Raw genomic sequence first — 3,803 nt, forward strand, 5'->3', positions numbered from 1 at the left:
ATAAAATAAACTTATACAGAGAAGAACTAACTTTTAAAGGCAAAGCACTGTCTTCAAACATTAAAAATTTATTGATGAAGAAACTGCCGAAACTAGATAGTTTTAACTGTGGAACGAGGTAAATAAACTCTGCCACAATTTTAAGAAAGGAGGGTATATATTTTAAAGATTATAGTATTATATTATCCCTATAAAAGGTTAGCATTTTCAAATCACTGTACCAATGTTAAGTAAGAGAGAAAGTTTGCATTGGATTTTGTGTTTTAAGATCATTTTAAGCACACCTTATTTCATTTTAAAAGGGAACAAATAAGCCAAATCATTCAGATTGGCTAGCAAAATAAAATTCCTCACCTAATACGCATAATTTAGACGTAACTTGTAAGACCATATGTGCTTAAAAACATAGCATTACTGTGTTATATTAGATCTTCTAAATCATATTTTTAAAAATTACAACCTAAACTATTTTTGTTAATATATTTACATTGTTGGCCTCAGTTACATATGCCTGTTGATTTGTGTACAACATTTACCGGTTGTTCCTTTTTCCTTTTCTCTGGATTTGCTTATTATCCTTCCACATCATTTAGCTTTGGTTCTAGCCTAACAATTTTTCTATTTTGCAATTGAGTCTAAAGGGAAATGTTATTAAATCAGGGAATTCCATAAATATTGGTTAAAAGTTATAAATAGGCTGTCTTCGGTATTTGTCAACATAGAGTTCTTTCAATTAAAATATTTCCTGGCTACCACAGCGTGGAAGCTGCGGAAATTGGCTCCACATCCAGCTGGCTGATTCAGTAAGAAATCAGCTGGCCTCAATTTAGATTTCTTTTCTTTTAAAGCAGTGCCAAATTGAGGATTAGTACATTGTGGAGAGGGAGGCGGGCAGCTCCACCCCTGATCGGCCATTCTTCATTCCCTAGAATGGGCTTGCCTTCCCAGCCCCAGCTGTGCACTGAATTAATCGACACGGGGAGCTTCTCTCTCTACACCGTTTCCACATGCTCATCAAGGTCCCGCACCACTTCTGACAAAAGCAAATGTGGCTCTTCTGACTCGGGATTTGGGAGACTTTACTCAGGCCTTAAATGTAAACATACACCAAACACACACACACACACACACACAGCTTTAATTGCATATTATGAAGACAGTCAACAGTTAACGCCGAATCTTCGGAAAACTGAATAAGACGATAACAAACAAGAGCGGTTCTGCAGAAAGGTCCGTCTCAGGAAATGAGTATGACTTCACTTCTCCAGAAATGGTTCTTCCAAACAAAGTGGGTGAGAATAATTTAGTCAGCAACTAGCCCGAGAAGGGATGCTAATCCTTTTCATTGCCAGGTACAAATATTTATGTTATTATCCCATTACTGCCCCTTCTTACAGTAACTTCTACTCATATTTCCCAGAGCAAAGTCTAGCACGCTAACATTTTCATGTTCTGTTTTGCAGCTTCTAGGAGCACACGGGTCAGCCAGGTGACTTGATGAACTTATCTTGCTTTGCTACCGCTAAGGAAGTATACCTCATGTATATAATTTTATTGTGCTATTGTTCCTACAAACCGTGACCATTAGGGAAAAATTTAGTCCTTATTTTTGAAGTATTATTGATGATAATGTCTAAGAAAATTGCTTGGGGTTATGACTTCGCTCAAACTGTGAACCTGCTAACCATATTTGTTTAGATTTAGTCTTGGTTTATATAATCATCTATCTGTAGACCATGAAAGTAATATACTGTCTGTATTTTCATAAATATCCACCAAAAACATTATATTATAACTGATTAAAAGATTTTTGAAAGAAAAGTAAAGACAATACAAAAAATTTTAGCAGAGAAATTTTACCAGAAATTTTATTTCAGCTCATTTTTCTGATAGCTTAAGATTTACTTTATAATTTGGATAAATGAATAGAAAATGTATATAGAGAGGAGCTCCTGACTGGTCATCCTGTGAGGACTTACAGAAATCTTACTAGTGGAATTAACATCAGAAAAAATATCTATAATGAAAAATGTTGACAAATATATTTCATGGCCTGGTCATCTGTGTCTTTACCTATGAGTACATGTTGTACATCTCAATTTAAATTCTTAACAACCACTGGTTCTTTAACATGTTCCAGGTCCAAGGTCATCAGCTACTGTTTCCTGCCAGCAAAGCTAAGTCACTAAAAGTTAACTTTCAGGTTTTCCTACTGATTTCCATAAGCTTGTAATAGTAGGCCATGAAGTTATCAAACCTTCATCTGTGAAAAACTTATCTAAAGTGGTTGAAAAAATAGGAGATGCACTTGAAAACATCAGGTTGGGTGTATTGAAATAAAATAAGAATTACATAAAGAAATGAAAAGTACAATGTCGGTCCCATTGTTGGCTTCTGCTTATCATTCCTGGCTGAAATAGAAACTTCAGATAAAAGAATTGACTTGTAAATGTGAAAGTTAACTCCGTTTATACAAAAAGCGTATTTGCCTCCCTTCTTTTCAGATGTGAATTTTAAAATCTGTATTATATTTGTGTGTTTGGAGAGAAACAAAAACAATAGCAAGAAGAAAACAGGAAAATAAATATACGTATGGATCAAAAAGCAATTTAGATGGCAATTGCTCGAGTAGCGATGAAATAGTTTCTGGTGCCAGACTAAGTCATTTGGATCCTTTGCCGCTGTTGTGTTGTATGGGATCCCATAGGAAAACAAAGGGAAGTGCTTTTCATTTTTGGCCACAGCGCTTGAAAATATACAAGGAATGGGGAGGAAAAGAGGGTGACATCAATGGTCATAAAAATGTGACCTTCGGCTTGATAGCATAAGACAAATAAAAGGTTTCCACAGCACCTGGCATTTAAACATTAAAGGAAATTGTGAGCACAACCCACTCTTTTACAATGGAGCTAAGTATTATTGTGTGTTTCCAAATATTCCTCATACTCGTTTTGGTCACTGAAAACTCAGTGTGCTACCTCGGAGAAGGACAAAACCCTCAGAAGCTATGCTGAACAGGAGTCGTCTTTGCCACTTTGGGTAAAAGTCCTGTGAATTTGTGTTGGAGAACAATCTTCCACTGGCTGCAGTCTGATCCTTCTGCCAGTCCAAGAGACTGTCCTCACTGAGAAGTGACTCAATAAACCAGGTGGCCTCTCTGCCTGGAAGTGAAGCTTCCACAAAGGATTAAAAGACAGGAGACCTTGGGGTTGGTTTAATCTTAAAGAATTGTCCCCCAATTCTGTGAACTTGGGGACGGTACAGCTGTCTTAATTTCAGTGTTTTCCCAACATTTTTCCTCAGCTTGCTCATCCCTCATGCTCATAACTTTCCCGTAAGTTTTTCTGTTTGCTTAAGTTATCCAGAGTTAACCTCTCCTAAAACCGAAGACTAGAAGTAACGTGAAGTGGTTAACTTTGTATGAACTGATAGAATTACAGTTTTACACTTTTATTATAATTTTCTAATTACAATTTACAATTACAATTTTATTAAGGATAGAATAATGTATTGACTATACTATGAATGGGAATATATATAATCTATTCGAATTTAATGCTCCTTCTCCAAATTAAAATAATAATAAAACTAAAAAGCTAATGTGTCCTTTTTTTCTGTGATTGCTTTTGAATTGACCCGTAACCATATCCTCCTGACTTCCCAGAAGGTCAGAATAGGGTTCTGCTGGAGAAATGAAGAACTGAGGGCTCTTGAGGAAAGTTTCCTTTATCTGGGCATAGGATAGCCCTTACAGAATTTTCTTTATTAGAAGTAGGTTCCATTACAGTCTTTTCTTTACACTG

The 3,803-nt window shown here is 35.9% G+C and overlaps 1 long non-coding RNA gene across 1 annotated transcript; it reads left to right on the forward strand.

Annotated features, from left to right (window-relative positions):
- Positions 1 to 905: 905 nt before the first annotated feature.
- LOC139076477 (uncharacterized) lies at positions 906 to 3,595 on the forward strand. The gene is made up of 2 exons (XR_011528126.1): positions 906 to 1,352; positions 1,464 to 3,595. It is a non-coding gene; the product is annotated as an uncharacterized lncRNA (long non-coding RNA).
- The last annotated feature ends 208 nt before the right edge of the window (positions 3,596 to 3,803 follow it).

The sequence above is a fragment of the Equus przewalskii genome, chromosome 16 (genome assembly GCF_037783145.1).
Source record: "Equus przewalskii isolate Varuska chromosome 16, EquPr2, whole genome shotgun sequence".
Taxonomy (NCBI): Eukaryota; Metazoa; Chordata; class Mammalia; order Perissodactyla; family Equidae; genus Equus; species Equus przewalskii.